This window comes from Felis catus, chromosome E1 (assembly GCF_018350175.1).
Source record: "Felis catus isolate Fca126 chromosome E1, F.catus_Fca126_mat1.0, whole genome shotgun sequence".
In the NCBI taxonomy this organism is placed as follows: Eukaryota; Metazoa; Chordata; class Mammalia; order Carnivora; family Felidae; genus Felis; species Felis catus.
This window is the reverse complement of record NC_058381.1, coordinates 42,699,671-42,712,117: the sequence shown is the minus strand read 5'-3', so window position 1 is coordinate 42,712,117 and position 12,447 is coordinate 42,699,671. Positions and strand designations below refer to the sequence as shown.

General features: G+C 38.0%; 1 long non-coding RNA gene and 1 pseudogene across 5 annotated transcripts in view; one reads left to right on the top strand and one right to left on the bottom strand.

Annotated features, from left to right (window-relative positions):
* The window catches only part of LOC111559136, a 54,067-nt gene that overhangs the window by 3,255 nt on the left and 38,365 nt on the right, over positions 1–12,447 (top strand). For 4 of the 5 annotated variants that reach the window (XR_006589616.1, XR_006589617.1, XR_006589619.1 and 1 more), the window contains exon 2: positions 4,536–4,664. This is a non-coding gene — a long non-coding RNA (uncharacterized LOC111559136). Of the gene's footprint in view, positions 1–4,535; positions 4,665–5,837; positions 6,210–12,447 lie in introns of those variants that run through there. The other variant, XR_006589618.1, reaches the window with a different exon arrangement.
* Positions 8,314–8,438, bottom strand: LOC111557955 (annotated as a pseudogene).

Genomic DNA, 12,447 nt, shown 5'->3' with positions numbered 1-12,447 from the left:
AATGATGGTGCTCTCAAGTAAACTCCTTTTTTTCCTTGTTATTTTGGGATATTTAAGTGAATCTGAACTTATGATTGGATTTTTAAAAGATATTTAAGAACGTTCTTTGATATAACTGGAAACGTTTTAAACCTATTCCATCCTTAAAAATTAGTGCAGAATGCACACTTCATCAAAATATACAAGGTTGGGTGTTTTTGTTTTATAACTGGAAGACAATGTACAATGTGGTACTCTTCAGTTACATGAGTGAAGCCCTTTTTATACTTTTACACATACTTAAACATTTTGTTTTGTAACAAAAATAATCAGTTTCATTGAAAAAAGTCAGTCTGCCCCCTAGAAATGTTTTGAGTGATAAAATAAATAGGATTTCATTATTCTCCCAACTAAAACTTCAAGTTCAAATAACATACATATTTTTGAAAGTTCAAGGTGTATCAGGGGCACAGTCTCAGTGCCAAAGAGAGAACTCTGAATTAATTCTTCATAGAAAGCAATCATATAATTGCAAGTCAGTATATAATTAATTATATATCACTGCAGGATTATTATTTATGCTCACATCTGTATTAAATGAATTGCTTTTCCAGTTTCCTAGTGGACTAGTGGTCCAATGACTTAAATGGACTGCAAATCTACCTCAGTTCAAACCCTGCAATTCTTTATAGGCTTCTCTGACTTGAGGGGTTAAATTATCTAAATTATACCTTTGAAAAGTAACTGGGCTTCCATATGTGGTTTCTCAACCTCAACAGGTTGTGGGAAGAGTGAAAATGTATTAAGGAAACTTCACTCAAAACTGGAGTTGGGAAAACATGAAGGGCAAGCTTTCACACATGTACGACCATTCCTCCCAGCTTGCCTAGTCCAGCAGGAGGGAAGATTTTCTCTCAGCCCAACAACAGGAAGCTACCCTCACCTTCAGCCAATGAGAGGCTGTCACCACTTCCAGCTCTCATTTTCCTCCAATGAACTTTTGTTCAAAGCATCCCTCCCAACTTCCTCCTTAGCTCTATGAAGGACCCCTCTCACTTTGTTCTCAGGACTTGCTTGTGGTTTGCCAGAGTTTGCTCGTCCGGAATTGCAGTTTTCCTGCTATTCCTGAAAAAACTCTTTTGTTGGCTGAATGGCTTACCTTTTTCTTTTAAAAAGGATGACAGAAGCCTTACAAAAGGTTCCTTATCAGAGCTATTTGAAACTACTCCCTTTTTTAATTACTCAAATTAGTGTTTTTCTGTTTCTCTAGCATTATATTTATAGCTTCTTCATATATATATATATATATATATATATATATATACACACACACATATATATTGAACTAGAGTTTTCACTATAAAATGAAAAGTTCTGAATATCTGTCTCACTGCCCTCCAGAACTGAGTTTCTATTTCTCAGTGTTTGATTGGAACCAGACATTAGAAGAGGTTCATAGAAGAGTGCCACCAGAAAAAGACATCTTTTAAAGCTGTCTTTATAAATTTCCTTTAGATTTAAATTTAAATTTCTCCTGAATTTAAGGGATCCCCAGACCATATAAGGGTCTTCTGACACAATGAGCCAGAAAACAGCTCCTTAAAAAAAATTAAGATCCAGAGTTTTAATTTAGGCTACAGAGTTCAAGAAGTTATGAAGGGGTCTATTTTTAAAGTTCTAGCAAAGCTTTGTGTGTTGTGATGTACCACGGCAAGTAAGCTTGCTCCCCAATGGTAATTAAGTTAAAAGAACATTTGTGGAAAAGAAAAAAAAAAAGGGGAACCTGGGTGGCTCAGTCAGTTAAGCGTCCGGCTTCGGCTCAGGTCATGATCTCATGGTCTGTGAGTTCGAGCCCCGTATTCGGCCCTGTGCTGATGGCTCAGAGCCTGGAGCCTGCCTTGGATTCTGTGTTTCCCTCTCTCTCTGCCCCTCCCCTGCTCATGCTCTGTCTCTCTCTGTCTCAAAAATTAAAAAAAAAAAAAAGAATATTCATGAAAACTGTGGTTTCCAAATTGGATGATTATATACCCTTAAGGTGGGAAAAAATTCTGTATAGAATCTTTCTGAAAACTCACAGCTCACCTTATTGTTGCAATCTTTAAGCAGCACAAATTTCTATATTATTTCATCTATCTTATATTCTATTTGAGCAGCCTTAAGATACTGTGAGAGCACCTACCTATAGGTTCAGTCTGAAAACTGGGTTGTTTTAGAAATCATTGTGTTAAATAATGAGACTCTGTATCTTTTTCAAGTTGTCAGAGCCTGGAGATAGCTGTTCCATTGCAAGAGATTTTAAAACCTGGCTTAGGTTCTGAGCTGACCCCTGATCAGGCAGGGTTCTCCAGGCTGTCCATCCCTAGGGTACCTACAAAGTTGAAACCTGGAAAAGCTACTTCCTTGACTCTTGGAGAGCAGAGTATGGGAGGTTTACCCAAGGTCTTTACCTCTGATCTGGAGTCCTACTGCTTGTCTGGCCTGATGATCTGGTGCTTGCTCCCTCCTGCTCTTTTTTTTTTTTTTTTTTTATAATAGACTTAATTTTTAGATGAGTTTTAGGCTCACAACAACACTGAATGGAAAGTACAGAGAGTTCTCATATACTCCCTGCCCCACACATGCACAACCTTCCCCATTATCAGTATTCAGCACCAGAGGGGTACATTTGTTACAGTTGATGAATTGACACATCACTATCAGTCAAAATCCATAGTTTATATAAGGGTTCATTTTTAGTGTTGTACATTTTGTGGGTTTTGACAAATGTATAATAATGTGTATCTACCATAATAGTATCATACGGAAAAATTTCACTGCCCTAAAAATCCTCTGTGCTCCACTTACTCATCCATCCCTTCCTCCTAACCCCTCGTGACCACTGATGTTTTTCCTGTCTTCATATTTTGCCTTTTTCAGAATGTCATATACTTAGAATTATTCAATATGTAGCCTTTTTAGATTGGCTTCTTTCTCTTAGTAATATGCATGTAAGTTTCCTCCATGTCTTTTCATGGCTTGATAGCTCATTTCTTTTTAGCCCTGCATAAATATTTCATGTCTGGATGTAGCACAATTTATACATTCACCTACTTAAGGACATTTTAGTTGCTTCTAAGTTCTGGCAATTGCGAATAAAGCTGCTGTAAACACCCATGTGCTGTTTTTCATGTACACATGTCTTCAACGCATTTGAATAAATATCAAGGAGCATGATTGCTGGATTATACAGCAAAAGTATGTTTTGTTTTGTAAGAAACAACCAAACTGTCTTCCAAAGTGGCTGTGCCATTTTGCATTCCCACCAGCAATGAAGAGGAGTTCCTGTTGCTCCATTATCCTCACAAGCATTTGGCGTTTGTTAGTGTTTTTAGTTTTGGCCATTCTAATAGGTATGTAATGGTATCTCATTGTTTTACATTTGTTTACCTCTTGCTTGTACATATTCCTGGCTCCTCATTGTTTCTCTTCTTTTTCTTACTGCTCAGCTTCTAGACAAGTAGTTCTCAGATTTGGTCCCCAGATCAACACCACCACCACCTAGGAACTTGTTAAAAATGGAGTTTGGGGGCCTTGCTCAAACCTACTGAATGAAAACTCTATTTTAACAGCCCTCCAAGTGATTCTGATGCAAGCTAAAATTTGAAGACACTGTTCTAGACCTGCACTGTTCAACATGATAACCTCCAAAAATGTAGTTATTGAGCTCTTGGGATATGGCTAGAATGAATTATGATGTCCTCTAAGTGTATAATGCACCCCAGATTTTGAAAACTTAGTATGAAAAAAGAAAAAGCAAGATACCTTATTGGTAATTTTTATATCAACAACATTGAAATTAAAATACTTTGGATATATTGGGTGAAATAAAATACATTATTAAAATTAATTTCCCCTGCTTTTTTTTTTTTTTTTTTTTTTTTGGTTTTGACATAGGGTTACTAGAAAATTTTGAGTTACATTTGTAGCTCTCATTGTATTTCTGTTAGCATTACTCTAGACTGTGAGTCAGTGAACTACAACCTGTGGGCTACATCTGGCCTACTGCCTGTTTTTATATGGCCCATGAGTTAAGAATGGTTTTAAATTTTTAAACAATTGAAAGTAAATTTTCAAGAATTATCACAAAAGAATGATATTCCATGACATGTGAACATTTTATGAAATTTAAGTTTTATTGTCCATAAATAAAGTTTTATTGGACTGTGGGCACACTCATTTATTTTTGTATTGTCTATGGTTGCTGTTCCTCTATAGTGGCAGAAAACTAGCTGTGGCAAGAGCCCTATGGCCTACAAGTCTAAAGTATTTACTATCTGGTGCTTTGTAGAAAATATTTGCTAAGCTCTGTTCTAGACTGTCAGCTTCCACATGCTGTCTAGGAGAGGACCCTGCTTTTAACTTGCCCCTATTCTTTGTTCCCAACCTTTGCTTACCTTTTAGGCCCTACTCCTTGACCCTTAGAACCCGAATCTCAGTGGTATTTTGGGGCTGCAAGATTTGATCTATGCATTTTTCAGGCTACAAACAGGTAGACCAATAATGTTCTTGCCTTCCAGAACTGCACAAGGAACTATGGACCCAGCAAAAGGAACAGAGAGATGCTCAGTAGCTTCTTTCTCCAAATGCGGGGCCTTCCTTCTTAAGGACGAGAGAACGTCAGATTGATAGCTCCACCAAACTGAGAGGTAAGCCTATGATTTAGGGCTGGCCCCTTTCTTTAATAACTCAGCAACACCTCTTGAATTAAAACTCTCACTCTCTCCGTGCAGCTTATGCCTACTCTCAGCCAGTGTATTTGGCTTCTGCAGCACCTTGTTCTGCCAGATATATTGTGGAAATTATTATGATGGTTTTTTCCACTCCAGTGAAGCAGACGTCTGGATCCCTTTGTGAGCCTCTTGATCCTTATTCCTTACCACCCCCACCAATGTGCAACCAAAGTCTTGTTGGCTCAATGAATCTATACGGTCTCATTTTATAGAATCCCCAAAGAAGAGAAATATGGCTGTGTTTTCCAGAATGTTAATTGATAACAGTTCTTGGCAACAGTACTCTTCCTGGCTTTCCCTCTTTAACCTACTCCTTCCACCCATAATAATAGCATCATTCCTGAGTAGATTGGCACCAGTCTGGAGTTTCTCTCTCTCTCTCTCTGTCTCTCTCTCTCTCTCTTTCTCACCTCTCTCTCTCCCTCTCTCTGTCTCTCCTCTCTTCCCCCAGCCCTACCCATAGGCCCTTCATTCCTTTTTTCCTTGCTCTACTGATTATACCTGGACTATTTAACTTACTAATATGAGCTGGTTGTTGCACACTCCCTGAACATTGTAATGATGTGAATATTAATAATTAGAAGAGGCCTCACTGAGAGGTGTTATTCCCGATTTCAACCATACTTCATTGTCAAAGTTAAGGAGAGGTCTTGCATCTCTGTTCACTTAAGAACTGTCTCCTCTAGTCAGTTATCTTTAGATTCTGTAGTTGAGTTGAGTTTAGACTCTGGGCTGCGAGTGGGAAGAGGCAGGAACTGTTTCACGTAGGTAAACCCTACACAAATCTGGCTTTTCCTGTCTAGCTCATCTTAAATATGGGGCATCAAGAGGGAAATCTATCAGGGGGTTTCTGTTGGAAAGTAAGCTGGGGGATCAAGTGGCCTAGTGTTTTATTCCAGCTTTTCTCCAGATGATCTCCAGATTTCTGGCCTTTACCTTCTCTGGGCTTCAATTTCCTCATCTGTAAAATAAAGGGTGTGATAAATCACCCTGTAACATTCCTTCCAACTCTAAATTGTTCTGGTTCAAAATGTTGAAAATTTCAAGTTAGTATAACCATAGAATTAAAGTTTTTTTTTTTAAACCTAGAAGTGCTCTTGGGGATCATTTGACCCGATCCTTAGGCGTCCAGATGAGGCTCAGAGAAGCACAAATCACAGAGCTGGTGGTGCCAGAGCTGACTCTAGAACTCCTGTTTCCTTCAAAGGATCGCCTCTTGGAGAAAGGGACATTAACAAGATCACAGGCACTTTGTTTTCAACTCTTGGTCTGTAGTAAGGCATCATCTTGTAATTATCTACTCATGTAATCATCATCATAATCATTGATCACTGAGAGAATTTGCTACTACCCAGGATAGTGCTGTTGTCTTTTGGAAATAATCAGTAAAATGTGGGGCAGGTGGGACCACCTTAGTACTGTTTTTTTAAAGAGATAAAATTTAAGTTTTTTGAAACCAAAGTTGGTGAATATTTTATTTGCAGAAACTTTCATATTTTACCTAGATGTTTTGGCATCATGTAGATCAGATTCCCTGACTAGTAAGGTATTTCCTCATAAATTTAGAAGCAACCGTCCTGGGGTAGCCCCAGTTTCTTTGGTAGGAAGGAGAATATAATATACAATAATGTTTTTTTCCCCTGTATATATATATATGCTTTATAAGTAGCATATTCTCCAGGAAAATAAAAAGTGGCTTCTTAACATACAAATTCCAGGGACCTTTGGAATAAGACACCAGTTTTGTATGTGTGGCAATAGCCATACAAATTTTGGTAATCAAACAAATTTAGGGAACTATGTTCTGGGCCGATGATCTTATTCTGATCTACCACTATGATTCTTTTTGTGTCATAAGCAACCTGACTGGCTCCAAACATCAGTTGAATAGTTTTGTTTTGTTTTTAATCTCTGCCAGTGGCTCTCACACTTTAGCCTACCTCAGAATGTCCTAGAGGACATACTAAGAAACAAAATGGTGCAACCCCCAGCGTCTCTGATTAAATAGATCTGGGGTGTGGTCCCATAATTTGCATATTTAAACAAGTCCAGGGGTGATGCTGATGCCTCTGGTCTCAGGACTATACTTTGAGAACTACTGTTCTACCTATGCCTTTTGGCCAAGAGCTTGCAGGTGAATACTGATTGGTGAATTCAGTGCACAATGCAGGTGATGGTGAGTTTGGCTGGTGTTATGTTTGGTCCCTGTAAGCCAGACCAAGAACAACTTTACTATCCTGTTATCACATTAAATGCTAACTCAGCTGAGATCAGGGGTTCCAAGAGCTTTTGACAGGGAAATTTGAGATTACCTGGGCCATCCCCTGTCTTTGTGCAGAAAATATATTATTTCCCTCCTACTCCAAGACTCAGAGAGGTGATTTACCTTGTCCATGATTACATAGCTGTTAACTGCAGTACCAACACCAGAACCTTGACCTCCAGCCTCCCCAAGCTTTTCATGACAATGAAATTAACATTGATAGCGACTGCTTCCCTTTTGCTTTCAGAACAATCTTCTCAGCAAATGTCTACCTGATTTCAAATGGACATTTTCCAGTGGTCATTTGGCCGAAAGGATTAGAACTTTCCATTAATGTCATTGCTCTTCAACCACATGTGTCCTCATAATGCCAGCCAGCGATTTTTCAGTATGTTCAAAGTGTAAGATGAGGGAGCGTGGACATAGCCATGCAAATTTATCTATACTTTTAGAAAACAGGCATATGTTTCACTAAATATTATCATCATATTGAAAAGACAAACTGTTAGGTAATTTACTCCCTCTGGTCTGAATATGAGAAGCTAGGGAGTATCCTGATGGAACTTGCTCATCTGGTAGTACAGGCAATAAAGATTTTGATCCTATAGATTCCAACTTCAATTATGCAGCAACATTGTTGGCTGGAAATGAAAGACCAGACTTCTTAGCCTCCTGTCTATCCCTAGCATTTCTTCTACCTTCTACATCTTAAAGAGTGAGATGCCTGGCTTCCTGCAGCCCTTCCAAGTAAGAGGGATAGATCATGAAATATTCTCTCCTCACAGCAGGTCAGTCATGGTAACTACATAACCAGAAATGAACGATTTCGTAACTGTGATGTTGATAAATTTTTAAGCAGCTCTCTCTGCAACTCTCCACTCCTGAGAAGAGATGGCATAGCTTTGAGTCTGAACAGAGTTGGGGGGAAGAGGGATGGAAAGCAGAACTAAAGACTTCATATGTGGGGACAGTATGGTTTAGAGTGGAATCTCCTACCCATTTTTTTGTCTTTGTTTTTAGATTTTGGAGATCATGCTTTTTAATTTAATTTAATTTAATTTTATTTTATTTTTATTTTATTTTATTTTTTTTAATGTTTATTTATTATTGAGACACAGAGCATGAGCAGGGGAGGGGTAGAGAGGGGGGAGACACAGAATCTGAAGTAGGCTCCAGGCTCTGAGCTGTCAGCACAGAGCCTGACACTGGGCTCGAACTCAAAACTGCAAGGTCATGACCTGAGCCAAAGTCGGTTGCCTAACCAACTGAGCCACCCAGGTGCCCCATACTTTTTATTTTATTATTTTTTTTCCCAGCAAGTTCTCAAAAAATCAGTGAACAATTCTGAGTCCAGAATTGTTTCTCTCCATGGAAATCTTCAGTAAAAGGTGAAAGATTTTATGCAATCTGAAGAGAAACCAGAGTATGGAGATCATACTTTTTAAAAAAATCTTTTATGTTTATTTATATTTTTGAGAGAGAGAGAGACAAAGTGCAAGCAGGGGATGGGGAGAGAGAGAAGGAGACACAGAATCTGAAGCAGGCTCCAGGCTGTGAGCTGTCACCACAGAGCCCAACATGGGGCTCGAACTCACAAGCCATAAGATCATGACCTGAGCTAAAGTCAGCCACTCAACTGACTGAGCCACCCAGCAGCCTTGGCAGGGCCTACTTTCTAACACAGTATGAACCAGTGGTGAGAACCCTACGCTAATGCTCACAAGAGCCATTGGAAAGTGCTAAGCCCTGAGTATGACTCTGAAACAATTTTTCCTATAAACGATTGGGGCTTCTCCCCCTTCCCCCCATTAAATGTATGTGCATATAATATGCAAAAAAAACCTGTTTGACTTCAGAAACCTAATTAGATTTACTAGAACACAAATCACAATCTCTTGAACTGAAAATCAAAGTCAGTTATTTGGTATTATGTGGACTAGACTGGTATTGAAATTTTCCACTTTTTTTTTTTTTCTTTTTAAGGAGAACATTCTCTTTTCTCTTCCCCATGGTTTTACTCTCCTTCATTGTCCCTGAAAGTTTTCCACTGTTTAACGGGTTGTGTTGATGTTTTATTGACATACCTACCTAGGTTTATTTTTGTGAGTGCAGTAAATTCTACCAATCATGGAGCTGTTTCGGTGATTGTACAGATAAAATCCCTGAATAAACAGTACTTGGAGGGAACTTGTGTGACCTGGTTTTGTCTGGTCATCTGCATGGTTATTGCATTTTTGTGATTTAGGAGAAAGGAGGATTCCATCTGATAAACTCTGGTGGGGAACTATGATCTGTACTAGTCAGAGATGCTACATGATCTTCAAGGGCTAAGGGGATTGTGGTGATGTGGTTTACAGGTCCCCTCACTGGATATTAAGATTAAACCCTGTCTGGCGAGTTCAGCTGTTTCTGTTTACCCAGTACTCCCAGCCTCACACACAAACCCCCCATCTTGATTATTTATTTCTTGTTGTTGGAGCTTTCTTTTTGGGCTTTAGGAAAATGTCATACGTTGAGGGAAGGGGTGTTGCATGGGTCATGACTTTGACATATTCTTTGGCCAGTGCACAATCAGAAAACACTTTCAGGAATTCCTCATGCTGGGAGCAGTTACTAAAAAAAACTTAACTAAAAAAAAATACATACATTTTATGTTCATTTTCACTTCTTCCGTAAATATTTTTTTCCACTTTGCAAGGATAACAACTGCTTGTGGAGAGGTTAAACAATATAGAATAGGTTAAAGAAAAAAACAAAAAGCCCCTAGGAATCGCATCATACTCTCAAAGCCTTTAGTCTCTCTCTTCCATGTATATGTGTATACTCATGCATGAGCATAATGGAAAGCACATGTCATACTAATTTTCCTCCCCACAGCACAAATAGAAACAATGGGGCATAATTTAATATGGTAGTGGTAAATATTATCTCCATGAAATGGTGCTTTAGTTTTAGCAAGATCTTTAGTTTTAGGTTCTGTCCTGACAGTTGTGAAATTATAGTTACATAGATAAGTTCATGCACTACCACATTCATGTACATCTTTGTGTGTGTGTTTTATTACATTTAAGATGGTTATAAAAAATTCCCCCTCCTTTGGGCTTCTGGTTATTACGTTGGTTTTTTTGGAAAATATTATAAAAGAGATGGGGATACATTGTGATGTGCATCTGCCATTTTCACCAGACAATATTTGATGGAGATCTTTCTATCTGTAGACTTAGAAGAAGATTTTATATATATATACATACATATGTGTATATATATATATATATATATATATACACATACAGTATATATTATATACACATTATATAATAGTATATATGATATATATTCCTTGAAATATTCTCTTATGCAAATTTTCTATAATTTATAATTAATTCTCAAATTTGTTTTATTTGATTATAAAAGTAATATACACTTGCTTTAAAACATTTGAAAACACTACAGAAATGTGCAAAATAAAATGTAAGTTTCTTCCCCCTAGTTTCTTCACTCCCTTCTAAGAGTATCTACTATTAATAGTTTGGTATGTATCCTTCCAGACATTTTTTTTTTTTTTTTTGAGAGAGAGAGAAGTCACGGGTGTGAGCTGGGGAGAGGCAGAGGGAAAGGGAAAGAGAAAATCCTAAGTAGGCTCCACGCCCAGCACAGAACCCAACTTAAGGCTTGATCCCACAACCATGAGATCATGACCTGAGCCAACATCAAGAGTTAGACGCTTAACCAACTGAGCCACCCAGGCACCCTATTCCAGACTTTTTTACTTTTGATACAAACAAAAGTAAATAATATGTTTTTTTTTCTTCAAAAAATGAGGTGATACTATAGTATAATGTGATTCTGCAACTTACTATTTTCAACCAACAATATATCATGAGACATTATCAAAGTATCTTCTTTCTTTCTTTCTTTCTTTCTTTCTTTCTTTCTTTCTTTCATTTATTTTGAGAGAGAATGAGCATGAGCAGGGGATGGGCAGAGAGAGAGGGAGAGAGAGAATTCCAAACAGGCTTCATGCTGTCAGCGTGAGCTTTGAACCCACAGACTGTGAGATCATGACCTGAGACAAAATCCAGAGTCAGATGCTTAACCAGCTAAGCCAGCCAGGCACCCCAAAGTGTGTATTTTTTTTAATGACTGCAGAATAATCCAGTAGTATGGACCTATCTTCTATTGATTAACATTCTGGATTCCACCCCCCCCCCAATTTTTACCTATTATTTTTGTTCACTTGTCCTATAAAGATTATGTTCATTTAAATTTTTTTAACATTTATTTATTTTTGAGAGACAGAAAGAGACAGAGCATGAGTAGGGGAGGGGCAGAGAGAGAGGGAGACACAGAATCCAAAGCATACTCCAGGCTCCGAGCCATCAGCACAGAGCCCGACATGGGGCTCAAACTCACGAACGGCAAGATTATGACCTGAGCCGAAGTCAGACACTTAACCGACTGAGCCACCCAGGCGCTTTGAAGATTAAGTTCACTTAATATGTTGATACATGAGACAAAATGCCCTCCAGGAAAGTTACACCATTTTATATCTTTACCAAAAGTGCAGAGAGGATCTATTATCTGGGTATCATATATTTCTTCTTTTATTAATTTGGTAAAGAATAAATATAATCTCCTTGTTCATTTTATTTGTATTTCTTTAATTACTAATTAAGTTAAATATCTTCTTATATGTCTATTGACCATTCAGCTTTTCTTTTTTTTTACAAGTATTTTTTTTAAGTTTATATATTTTGAGAGAGTGTGTGTGTGTGTGTGTGAACAGGGGAAGGGCAGAGAGAGAGAGAGAGAGAGAGAGAGAGAGAGAATACCAAGCAGCACAGAACCTGATGCAGGGCTCCATCTCATGAACTGTGAGATTATGACCTGAGCAAAACCAAGAGTCAGACGCTTAACCAACTAAGCCACCCATATACCCTTCAGCTTTTCTTTTATATACTATCCATTCTTATGCTCATTTTCAATAGAAGTAATTGACTTTCTCTTTTTAACTTGTAAAAGTACTTCGTGTATTGGAGAAATTAGTTATCTGTCATAAGAGTTGCCAATATTTTCCCAACTTATTTGTCATTCAACCTTGTTTATAGTAACTTTTGCCATACAGAATATACAGAAGTTGCTTCTGTTTGTATGTTTTATGTGTGGAGTCAAATTTATCAATCTTTTCCTTTTTGGTTCAAGGGCTTCATGTCAAGCCTGTAAAAATCCCTCATCACCCCAGGATTATACAAAGTACTACCATATTTTCTTTCTCGTACTCTCCTGCTTCCATTCTTCTACATTTAATTCTTTAATCCATCTGGAATCCATTTTGGTATGAACTGTGAGGTATGGGTCCAACTTAATTTTTTTCCCAAAATAGTCAGCCACTCGTTCCAACAGCCTTTATTAAACAGTCCATCTTGCCCCCACTGA